The sequence below is a fragment of the Chrysemys picta genome, chromosome 9 (assembly GCF_011386835.1).
Source record: "Chrysemys picta bellii isolate R12L10 chromosome 9, ASM1138683v2, whole genome shotgun sequence".
NCBI lineage: Eukaryota > Metazoa > Chordata > Testudines > Emydidae > Chrysemys > Chrysemys picta.
In genome coordinates this window covers 30,509,711-30,521,779 of record NC_088799.1, presented here as the reverse complement: position 1 = coordinate 30,521,779, position 12,069 = coordinate 30,509,711, and the positions used below count along the sequence as shown (strand labels likewise).

Genomic DNA, 12,069 nt, shown 5'->3' with positions numbered 1-12,069 from the left:
TAAGGTGATTCCTTGGGTTTGTTTCCTTTCACTCTAATCATATTTATCTACAGTAGAACCTCAGAGTTACGAACATCTTGGGAACGGAGGTTCTTTGTAACTCTGAAATGTTTGTAACTCTGAACAAAACATTATGGTGGTTCTTTCAAAAGTTTACAACTGAACATTGGCTTAATAAAGCTTTGAAACTTTACTATGCAGAAGAAAAGTGCTGCTTTTAACTATCTTAATTTAAAAGAAGCATGCACTGAAACAGTTTCCTTACCTTGTCAAACCTTTTTTTAAAACTTTCCCTTTATTCTTTTAGTCATTTATGTTTAACACAATACTGTACTGTCTTTGTTTTGTGGGGGTTTTTTTGGTCTCTGCTTCTGCCTGATTGCATACTTCCGGTTCCAAATGAGGTGTGTGGTTGACCCGTCAGTTTATAACTCTGGTGTTTATAACTCTAAGGTTTTATTGTACTTTTAAGTGCGTAAGAGTTTAAAAGACCTTGATTCTTGGCTACTCCATATTGTGTTTCTAGAGGTTTTTTTTAGAAAAATTAATTTCAAGGAGACAAACTGTTTTCACATAATATGTAACTCAATTCATGTGCACTTATACATGATTGAATATGTGATTCTGGCAAATGCTCACTGAAAAATCTAACTGGGACATACATTGGATGGATACAACTCCTTTCTTTATAAACTAAAATTAATTTCCCATTGATGCATTGAACTAAACCCTGAAGTTCTTGCTCAGCACAAATGTCAATGAGAGATTTGCCTATATATATCCTTTAGGAGTTTGCCAATTGTAAATAAAAGTGCCTTTCTTTGATGAAACCTTCTATAGCATTTACTCTCACAATCCTTGTTCCCTTTTCACATCTCAAAGTAAAAATAAAGATTCTATGGCATCCCTAAAAAAAAGTTACACAAAACCCCGGTGTCCAACATTCCTTCTCTCCAGATCCAATGAGTCTGAAGCATGGCAGTTGGTACTTGTCTAAAGCAATTTTGTTACTCATGGTTTTCAAAACAATGTGAGATTCCTGAAGCATAAAGGGCGTTGTGTAAAATAAGAGGTGGAGCCAAACTAGAATTTAGACAAGCTCATATTCAACTCCCTGGACCTAATCCTACCCTTACAGTGTTGTTTCTTAATAAAATCCAAAACTGGAAGATACCAGTTTTATGGTTCTGGGTACAGCTGAAATCTCACAATCAACATCTCTTGATTTCTGGCACAAACTAAGTCGATTTGGCTTCAGTTCCAAACACCACTTCTTCTGACTATATTTGTATGAAACTAAATTATATTCTTATGCGTACGCATTCTGTGACCAAACTCAGTAAATGAAAAATGAAATGATCAAACAGTAGAAGATGTATAGCACACAATGAACTAAAAGTGCACTGAGCCTTAGAAATTTCCAAGCTCTAAAAATTATGAGTCCAGACTACAGGGAAAAAAATCAATGCTTCCAGGAGGCATTTAGAGAGAAGATGTGTTTATATAGCAAATTAATTTCAAACAAAAGCAGTTTATTTTGTTTGCAGATTTGTGTGGAATGTAATGCAATCAAGTTAGAAAAACATGGACAGGAGGCTCAAAAACCTTCACCTGTTTAACAACTGCAGTAACAGCTTTCTATTTTAAGACTAAATGTAATGGCATTCTGCTATATACACTGGCAGGACAGTCATTTTCTTGCCAGCAGGTGACTACAGTTCAAAAAAAAAAATGTGCTCACTCCAACATAGCAGAAGGAGCTGTCGTTACTTAGAAACCAGCATCACTCATTAATCAAAATAAGAAGACCAAACCATTATATAAAGCAATAATTTTACCAGACAAATATTTTGAGTCTGTCTAAAGAGATGATAAAAGCATATTAGCTACTTCTTGGTTTATTGTTTCCATAAAAACTTGGAAAGATGTATGTCTAGTCTGTTTAAATGATTTTTCCAGGCACAAAGGTTCATTTCAAAGGGTTTTATTTATTTATTTTTTTTTTAAAACCTCTCTAGTTGTTCTTGCAACATCTTTACCTAAGCTGTGTCTGGCTTATTGCTGTGATACTTCAAGTATGCATATTATCCACTACAACAATGCACTGAGGTGTAATTATGAGTTGAAAATAATGTCTGCTTATCAGAGACACTGTGAGGAAAGTTTAGTTTGACCCTTACTATAAGGGATACTGTTGACCTTAGGTATTTTTCTGTTAGTAGCCATGGGAGCTATGATATATTTAGGATGACCAAAAGGCGTCTAAATATGAGTAATCGGATAAAACTAAGCAATGGGAAATTTAGTCTGAGTCTCTGGAAAAAAATCATAATAGTCCTATTAGACTGTGGAAAAAGCTCCCAATGGAAATGGTGGATGCCCCATGCCTGGAGTCATTTACCACCAGTCTGGACAAAGAATTTAAGAATCTGCAGTAGGAAACAATCCTATGTTGGTAGGTGGATAGATCAGATGACCCAATAAGTCTTTTTCATCTTTCATTTCTGTGATCCTATGTGTCTTGTTCTGCAGTAACGTCATTCCTAATGGTCTTTGTACAGCATGTACCTTAGGAAAAATGTAACTACACTGAAAATGCTGATTAATGGGTGATATTATCATTGTTACTGGGAATTACCAAATGGAGGAAGGAGACATTTCTGGGGATGACAAACCAACATGCTGGTTTAGAAAAAACATGACTGAAATGAGTCTCTTCTTGGCAGAGGTCAGAAACTGGAGCTTAAATACTAGGAATTCTCCGACTTTATGGTATGTCAGGGATGGGTATATTGGTTATGAATAATTTCAGGCTCACTCATATATCCTTAATCGATTTGCATTGCATTTAAGAAAGACTGTGAAAAGGAGAGCACAGAAATAACTGTGTAAAACATTAAAGAGAAATTCAGTAGAGGTATTGACAGAATGAAAAACAAAATCAAAGGAAGTTTGAAAAATGGAACAGAGAGAAGGAGCCAGAGAGAGAAATTCTAATTAAAATAGGAATGCTATATGATGTTCAGCTAAAAACACTTATTACTATAATTTCAGCTGCTATTTCTACTTGCCCTGGGTTGATATACCAGGGAGGGAGAGGAGTTATTTCAGTTAAGCACCAATGTGGACACAAGAACAAATGGATATAAACTGGCCATCAACAACTTTAGGCTTGAAATTTAGATGAAGATTTCTAACCATCAAAGGATAAAGTTCTGAAGCAGCTGTCCAACGGAATCCGTGGGGACAAAAAACATAACTGATTTCAAGACAGGTTTATGGAGGGAATGGTATGATGAAACTGCCTACAATGGCATGTAGCCAATCTGCGACTGCTAGTAGCTAATATGCCCAACAGCTGGTAAATAGGGAGGGCTCTGAATTACTACAGGGAATTCTTTCCTAGGTGTCTGGCTGTTGGATCTTGCAAAAATGCTCAGGGTCCAACTGACTGCCATATTTGGGATCAGGAAGAAATTTTCCCCAGGGTCAGTTTGGCAGAATCTCGGAGGGGGGGTGGGAGGCTCTCTTTTGCAGCATGGGTCACAGGTCACTTGCAGGTTTAAACTAATGTAAATGGTGGATTGTCTGTAACTCGAAGTCTTTAAATCACGGTTTGAGGACTTCAGTTACTCAGCCAAAGGTTACGGGGTCTATTACAGGAGTGTCGGGAGTGAGGTTCTGTGGCCTGCAATGTGCAGGAAGTCAGACTAGATGATCATGATAGACGCTTTTGGTATTTAAGTCTATGATACGGAAACATTCCCAAACAAGGTGGCCTTGAGTGACTGCAAAGTTGTTGCTATTTCAGCACACTAGAGGGAGAGCAGGAAGTTGTTAACCATCCTAGCGGTTTGGAAGCTGGTGTGGAAGGCTGCATTAAGTCAGACGTTCCTGGAAGCTGCTAGCTAATCAGTAGTGAGTTCTGTCCCAGGTTCAAAACTGGCAGCCAGTTTAAACATGGCTCCGATCCAGCCGAGCCCTGCAGGGAGAAGCTAGAGCTGCCAGGGGTAACCCAGACTGAATCTGTGGGTTGAAGCTCAATACAGTTTCCTGTAACTTTCCAGAAGTCAGTGGGGCTGAGACTGGGACAACACCATAAAGGAGCAATCACAGATTGTAGGCCAAACGTCCTTGGGAAGTATACTACATCACTGAACCAAAGACACTGTGTGAGCCTAACAGCTACAGTCATTTCCAAGTTATTTTTCCCTTTCTTATCTGAAATTGTGTACATGATCAATAATGTGGATAATGTTATGTAGTACAACTAAATGTTTGATTTAATTGTCAGTATAATGCCCAGGGTGAGCCTAACTGCTGTGCTGTAATAGTTTATCTTTGGAGTGTTATTCATAAATAGGGATTTGAAATAATTAATTGTGTGTGTGCATAGCTATGTTATGGTAAAGACCGGTATTAGGTTCCTAACAAGAGAGAGAAAATGAATCCTATTATAATTTCCACTTGTATTATTTAGAAGGTTCCTTTAGACAATCCAGCTGTAGTCTCACGCAAGGATAGGAATTCATAGTCTGTGCAAATACACCTCTACCCCAATATAATGCTGTCCTCAGGAGCCAAAAAATCTTACCATGTTATAGGTGAAACCGCATTACATCAAACTTGCTTTGATTCATCGGAGCGCTGCTTTACCGCGTTATATCTGAATTCGTGTTATATCGGGTCGCGTTATATCAGGGTAGAGGTGTACTTTAAATCAGATAGAGGAATTCGGTAGGACAGAATTGGTAAGTAAATTGACTTACCTCCACTCTACGCAGGTTACAAATAGAATAGGGAGAGAAGGAAACATAACACCAATGAAGACATAATGACTGTAAATTTCAAACAGTGGTTTCTAAGTTGTACTTCAAAATATGTGCATGTATGACACACAGGCAAAAAAATCACTGCACTTGCAAATTAATATTTGTGCACACCTTTCTATTTGCACCTGCACAGAGATTGATTCTGCTATGTGCAATGTATCCTCAACTCCCAGTGACTCCTGGCCCACGAGAACTTTGTTAAGAGTTAATGTTGCACAAGAAATTTTATTAGTGCTACAAAATCCAGGAACTACCTACCTATCTTTCAGCGCTCTCTACTGTGGAACTTCATCTGTTTACTAATTATGGGCGCACATGCCACCCCTCCCTCCCACACACACAGTACTCTTTTATTAGGACCTTGCAAGACTGGGCACAAATCTTACAATTTCTGAGCGGATGTTTGAAAACATTGCTACAAATGTTGTCTGATTGTGTACTTACTTACTAATACACACACAGGCACACATATGCTTTTCTAATCAAAAAAGTATCCCAACTAATTCAATTCCAACTTCTATGCCACTCTGATATTCTTTGATTCTTTATAGAAAATGTGGTGCTATAATAAGGACAATGCATTTTATTTGTCGACGTTACATTGTATTGAATCTGTGGAAGGAAACATCCTGAAAAGATTCTTTTCCATTTGGGAAAAAGCCCAATGAAACAAGAAAAGACTGTCATGGTTTGAAATGCATATATGGATATTTGGTCAGCTACCCATGTAATAATTTGGAGTCGATGGCACTTTTTGCTGGCAGTCTTATGAATGATATGCTGTACCATTATCTGGTTAGAGAGGATTTTTTCATGTTGTTTTGCAGTGTGAGATGCAAAGCGCATTAGGCCTCAAGAGTGTGGTAGCTGGTAACCATTTTAGGCAATTCTGTTTATCTCACCCTTGTTTACCACTGGGTTTTTCAGGTCCATGCAAGGTACCAGTAGAGATATTTTATTGTTTTTTTCTGCTAAAATTCATTCAGGTTAGTTTAGTCACTTTATACACATATAGTTAGAAAAGTGGTGGGAGTGAAGGGTGGGTGAGTAAGTGGTTTAATGAATAATAGAGTTTGTCAGGCCAATGCAAATTTCATAACAAAATGATCACACCTTTGATTTCTGGGAAAGGCTGCAGCTTTATTAAAGGCAAGATTAACAATAACTCTCAAAATATCAAACTCTGCTCCTTATAAAAAGACACAGGCCACCACCCTGTTGGACCCATCGGGTTCTGGCCCCGTTCCACCTGCTTTTTGCCATTTTGGCAGTGCAAACCAGGCAGAAAACTAGTTTAACTGTCTAGTTGGGTATCCCCATGGCCGAAGCAATCCCTAGGTGAAATGTGGGGCATTGCTAGCGTGTAACTAGGATCCACCAATCCATGGCAGTCCTAATGGCCTCTAAGGGCCATTGGCTGCCATGTACAGGAAAACTGTTATGTTATGTATTCTAACTATATTGTGTTATGGTATTGTTTTAAAAATTTGTTCACCATCGCCATTTTGAAATCCGTAAAAATGTTGTTTGGAAGCCATGTTGGTCTCTCTTCTTGTTCGGCTTTTGGTGCTCTTTTTCTGTAAGGTGGGAAAAGATCGGTCACGTGATCTGTCAATTCTACCTGGAGACAAGAGAGTACATAAACTCGTCTTACCAGGTATAAGGTGCTGTCCATCATGGTGGAAGCCTGTGTCTGTGTCAGTCATCGGTTGTCATTAGCAATCTCTGAGATGCAACACCTCAACTCACCCCTACTTGCCTGAGATTGAGGGATTCTGGTCCAGCAGCCGATTTGATCCGTGTTCCTCCTGTGCAAATCACCAGGCACAGTAGAAGGTCCAGGTTGTCCATCGACCAGGGCTGAGGCAATCGGTCGGAGATGACCCTCCCTCAGTGACTGACGTCTCTTCTGTAAAGTATTGATTTCTTGACTGTTTGTCCATAACATCTGTAAGGGTTAGAGGGACTGGGCTTAATGCCCTTGATTCTAAACCACCGAATGTTCTTTACTTACCTGTACCTAATAAACTGTCTTTTTGTTCACCTTTAATCTTGTTCTCCATCTGTTTCACTGAGATCATAGGTGACAGACCCTAAATCAGGGATAATCCAGACGTCCATCATTAGCAGGGGTCCTTTAATACCCCCTTTTAATTCCCTTTTCCCCTAACAGCCAGATGCAATTTAGAACCTGCTTTTATTTTTGTCAAGAGTCAAACTGCCTCCCAACCAGCCCCAGCACTAGTGAACACAAGAGGTAGTATGAAGCCACCTTGATTCCACTTCCCCCTCCCCCATACACACATGCCTTTGGTGTTGTGCTGAGCACAACTGAGCCAGACCAGAGCACTGAGCCCTCTAGCTGTTTCTGGTTATGCTGCCCATCAGCATGCAGCGACCTAAGTGCACTATCCCCTGACCAGTATCAAGCAGATGTGACCACTCTCATATTCTTAAAATTTTTCCCACTATGTTCTCCAGCCATACAGCCTTGAGGTTGTACCAAAATATATATTTTTCCTTATGGCATAGTGTAGAAATAAGAACCATTCTGCCTTTAAACTGTTATAGCTAATTAGCAAAGGTATTACTGAATACTAAGCTGGGCTAGACTTACTCTTATGGCCAACAGTAGACAGTCAACCCAACAATCTGTGCGGTTTCCTTTGAACTACAGGAGTTCAGAAGACACATTAACCAGTAATACAGTCTGGTCTTTTGGTTATTTGAACAAGAAATCAAAATGGTTTGGCTATTTAAATAAGCAAGTTAAACAAGACACTATTAGAATTGATTTGTCTGCCCGCAGCATACCAAGATCTACAGGTATGCAAAATTAAGCAATTTAATTTAGTACAGTTTTGATTCTTTGCTCCCTAAAGAGGATAGCTGGAAAATTTATTTTTTGTGCATGTTAGAATGATTAGGTCAGTCCATAAAGAAAGATTTTGAAGTATATAAGAAATGAAAGTAGCTTTGACGAGAATAGCGTATTCTGTAACAATGAGCCTCCTTGACTCAGGAACTTCCATTCAAAATTTATGTCCGGAAGAGACTAGTTGAAATCTGCAGTAAATCAAAATTCTGGGAATAAAACAAAATGAATACTTTGGCATTTGTCAGACATGAAACAGCATGTGATTACCATTCACCCAACAACATCCTATGATAACATGGAACAAATTCCTTTGAAGAGCTTAATCAAAAGAATTTAATTTCATTGTCATTACTGCTATGCTAATGGAAGAAACATTTTGTAAAACAAACAAAACTCAAGTAATATTTTTAAATGGTATCATCTAATTAAATCTAGTGCTTAGAAATTTGAAGTGTGACCATGTTTGTTTGTTTGTTTAATTTATTAATTACCATTTTCAGCCTACAGTAGAAACCAAAAGTTACAAATCTTTATTCTGACTTTTTAGACAACCTGTGGATCATACTGAGTAGTAGTGAAACATGCATTAGGGCTAAATTTTATCCCAACAGTCAGTGACAAAACTCCCATTGACTTCAACAGGAGCATGATCAAGCCTTAAGTCTCAGGCATATTATTCTTCATGGGCAACATGACCTACAAATTCGATAGTGGATCATGACACTTGTTATCTATTAGTTTCCATATGCATCAAAATATTTTCAACTAAATAATCCCATTTCTGCAGTGGACATGAGACAATTAAAAGCTTTTAAAGCTTATTTTTAAAGCCACTATAAGACAGGCACAAGAATTTTAAAACAAAGTATTATTTCACATCACTGTCTCCAACTGTTACAGTTTGGAGATCACTAGGAAAGAGGTCCCTTCATGAGCACCCTCTTTTCCCAACACCCCAATTCCAAACTCCTTGGTTATCAAGATGTTTTATTCTGTGAACCACTAGCTGGACTCCACAGACCACAGTTTGAGGAACACTAAAAGGAAAATTAATGGTCTAGCCAGTGGTTTCCAAACTTGTTCCACCACTTGTGCAGGGAAAGCCGGACCGGTTTGTGTACCTGCCGCGTCCACAGGTTCGGCTGATCGCGGCTCCCAGTGGTCGCGGTTCACTGCTCCAGGCCGCCAATGGGAGCTGCTGGAAGCAGCGGCCAGTACATCCCTTGGCCCGCGTCACTTCCAGCAGCTCCCATTGGCCTGGAGCAGCGAACCATGGCCACTGGGAGCAGCGATCGGCCGAACCTGCGGACGCGGCAGGTAAACAAACCAGCCTGGCCCACCAGGGCTTTCCCTGCACAAGTGGCAGAACAAGTTTGGGAACCACTGGTCTAGGCCATTCAACAAACGTGATATCCTCATTGCAAAATTACTGGATATCTTACTGGAGTCCATGGAAAATTCTAGCCTAGGTAATTACACTCTGCCTACTTATTTATATAGCTTAGTTTCTGAGCCCCTCACAATCTTTAATTTTTTTTCCCCCTCTCTGGACACTCCTGCGAGATAGGTAAGTACTGTTATCTATATTTTTAACAGATGTGGAACCGGGGCACAAATAAACTTAGTGATTTGCCTATGGACACAGGAAGCCAGTGGTAGGGCAGAAATTTGAACCTGCCTATCCTAACCACTGGATCATCCTTCCTCTTCAGTTAGAATTGCATATGGAATGCTTCCATCCCTGACATGAACTGTTCTACTTCATTTCTGGGCAGTAAATTGATTCCTTGTTTCTAAAGTCCTTTAGACCCTTCCATTACACACTAGTGTTGATCTATGACTCTATTTTATGCTAGGACTATTATTTGGATGTAATATTGATAGCTTTATAAGGCGTATTAGAGTGAAATATATTAGGATCAAGCAAGAGAATACAAATAATTGGGTTATTAGGCTTTGTTATAGTTAGAGGCCTCTTTTATTAGTGTGAGGCATTGTGTGAACAGTTATGCTAAGGCTAAGTTTTTGGCAATCTCAAAAAAGCTTGAAAATGAGCCCAAGGTAGCTGAAAGATTCTAAAATCTGGGCTGAGTTTCATGTGTTATATTATTATATTTTTTAAACCTGTCGAGTTTTTGTGACCTACAATTTTGTAAGTTTTGCACAGACCTAATGTTTATCCTTTGCACTTCTCCTAGTAATGGTAAAATATTACTTTGTTGCAGAACTTTCCCTTGCTGTGACTCGCTGTCCTGTCATTCCTTTGAGTGCTACTGGTGGTATTGCCTATCCTCTCTTCTCTGCCTCCCTACACATTCAGCAATAAATGTCTGCTCGTTGAGATTCCAAATGGTCCTAGCCAAGCTAAGCTAGGTCAATAGCCAGCTCTTTCACACACATCCTATGTAACCTTGGTTGAGTTACTTAGTGTATTTGTACCTAAGTCCCCTAACTGTAAAATGCGGCTAACACTTCATGTATCCAACTGTTTGTCTTGTCTGTTTATGAAGGGTTAAAATCCATGTGCATTTTATATAACAACCTGGTATATGGATTGTGCCAGCTCTTTTTCAGACCCAAAGTCCAGAGTTTGGTCACGAGACCAGAGGCCTCGCAAATAATAATCAGCTAAGAGAAAAGCAGAATAAACAAGATAACATTCCCGTTACTAAGATATGTTTGGTCAGTAGAAATGCCAGATGTTGAAGCAATAACTGAATAATTATGTTTCATCCAATGTTTCAAAATGGATGGCGCTGGAGCGTCGGGCCCATACCCGGCCGTCGCCGGCAATGAGAGCCGCGGGGGCTACGCCGCGACGAGTAGGAGGGCCGCGACGAGTAGGAGGGCCGCTGCGGTGTGCCTTGAAGCCTAGGGCGCGGGCCCGGGTGGAGCCGCCACAGGTGCAGATCTTGGTGGTAGTAGCAAATATTCAAACGTGTTCCTATTGTGTTTCTCCTGTAGGGAAACATTCTTCCCACAGATCCAACCTTGAGTTTATGAAAATTGGCACATGTCTGTATAAGATATGGCATCTTTCCACCTCCCTTCCCAGGGACCAATGTCCTGCCTTAAGACACACAGAAGACAATCTGTATTGTCATATACTGTTTCTTTGCTTTAACCCCTAGGAATGTACCTGTTGGACAATCAAAGGAGTTGCTCCATTCCTATGGACCCCAAATCAGAATTCAACATATATATATTCTATACTAATAACATTTTATCAAAGTATTAATTAAATGTTAACTTGCTAACTTGAGACCATGGGCGAAGACATTATGTAACCTTTTAACCATTGGCTAATGTGCTATCTTGTCTTGCTGCAAAACCTATCCCGGGGTGCGGAACTGCCTACCCCATCACTTTCCCCCGCCCATGGAAAATCTATATATTCTATTGTAATCAATTGATTGACCGTGTCTCTGAGCCTAATAAGCAAGGTGACACTCCGTTAGCGCTGTGTGTAATAAACTCCTAAGCTTGACTTCTACATGGTGTGAATTTATGTCCTTCAATTTAACTTGTAAACACTTTGGGAAAGGGATTGTGTCGTCCCTTGCGTAGATAGAGAACTAGGTACAACTGGGCCTTGATATCACTTGTAGCTTCTAGGCACTACTGTGACACAAATTAAGAAAAACAAGAAGCTCCTTCGCTTCCACCATCAAATGAAGGTACACCCGGGGCACTAACATTTACTAGTTATGAATCAGAAGCATGATCCATGCATACTATTTAGTAACCATTTTTGTGTATGTCTAAGGGTTTGTGATATGATTTCTGATTACTTTATCTAGATACATAAGCTCCCAAATTCTGGGGGCCTTATCCAAAGGTTGTGAGGTTTGTCAATTACTTGTTTTAGACAAATTAATTAGTTTCTTATTCCTTACTGAAGTAAGAGTTTTTGGAGCCCATTTTATGAGTGCAGTACATTCCATTTTCTGGTTGGCGGGGAAAAAACATAGGTGAACCTCTTCAGTGCTATAGTCAATGGGCAGCTAACATGTCATTTAACATAACTTTTCAAGCAAATTCTGAGACTAGAACATGAAATTCAGTATCATGTGCATTTTTAACACTCCCTGAGAGTCACAGGACTGATATAGCCATGAATGGATTGCAATCATCCATATGGAGTTTTCTCTTCCTATAATCCAACACATAATTCTGATGACTATACTTCATTTAATAATGCAGTTGTGACTCAATGTAAGTTACTTAAAAATGTTGGTTTCAGAAAATTGGTATAAGAGAACTTAGCAATTATTCTGGCCTTAAGCCTCTCCTTCCATAGCCCACCTTTGCCTCACTGGCTGGTGGAGAAGCCCCACACACCTGAACTCTGCCCCACAC

At 39.5% G+C, this 12,069-nt stretch overlaps 1 long non-coding RNA gene across 5 annotated transcripts in view; it reads left to right on the top strand.

The window, feature by feature from the left end:
- Nucleotides 1-12,069, top strand: part of LOC101948981 (uncharacterized) — a 79,667-nt gene that overhangs the window by 56,514 nt on the left and 11,084 nt on the right. The window contains exon 3 of one of the 5 annotated variants that reach the window (XR_010590631.1): nt 10,842-11,203. The exons of the other annotated variants lie outside the window; for them this stretch is intronic. This is a non-coding gene — a long non-coding RNA (uncharacterized LOC101948981). Of the gene's footprint in view, nt 1-10,841; nt 11,204-12,069 lie in introns of those variants that run through there. 5 annotated transcript variants of the gene reach the window in all.